Below are 729 nucleotides of genomic sequence, written 5' to 3' on the forward strand. Positions count from 1 at the left end.
GTAGTTGGTTTATCCATCCTGGTGTTAGGCAGATTTGAGTAATACTAATGGCATGTGCTCTACGCGTGCTAGATAATAGTTGTATAATAACGTATTGTCGTTGTGTCTCGCAGCATTGAGCCGATCATCGAGTACATCGACCAGCAGTACGAGCGCTACCTGCAGGACGAGAGCGGACTCAACCGACGCCACATCCTCGACAACCGCGTGCACTGCTGCTTCTACTTCATCAGTCCCAGCGGACACGGGTGCGTACGTGCATGCGTCGCGCAGCCATGTTAGCCAGCCATGTCTCGGCAGCGCCGCTGAGAGACTTCATGTGTAGTCGCCGTTTGCTAGCCATCGGCATGCGTTGGTGGTTGATCTGTTGGTTATGTAGCTATTAGGCCACAATTTAAAAAAATCTTTGTTTGCCCTCACCCGACCCAGGCTGAAAAGTTTGGGTAGGTAGGTAGGCTTAATTTTTTTTCTGAGGGGGGTCTTTTTACAAATTCAGCATGCATGTCTACATGCTCGGGTGTGCTTGTGTGGAGATACCTTTTCTGTTGAATGTCTGTTTTGCTTGGTACATATAATGTATTGCCTACAGATTTATATAATGTACAGTGATACAATTTGTCAATAAAAATGTTTGAGTCGGCCCCTTTTTGGCGGGTAGGTCGGGTGAAGGCAAACAAACGATCTTTTTATTATGTCCTTAGCTAGCGCTCAAAATGTGTGGGTCTGACG

General features: G+C 47.1%; 1 protein-coding gene across 1 annotated transcript in view; it reads left to right on the forward strand.

The window, feature by feature from the left end:
* Positions 1-729, forward strand: part of LOC106814643 (septin-2B-like) — a gene marked incomplete in the record, with an annotated part of 26,205 nt that overhangs the window by 23,442 nt on the left and 2,034 nt on the right.

This window comes from Priapulus caudatus, unplaced genomic scaffold (genome assembly GCF_000485595.1).
Source record: "Priapulus caudatus unplaced genomic scaffold, Priapulus_caudatus-5.0.1 Scaffold955, whole genome shotgun sequence".
Taxonomy (NCBI): Eukaryota; Metazoa; Priapulida; class Priapulimorpha; order Priapulimorphida; family Priapulidae; genus Priapulus; species Priapulus caudatus.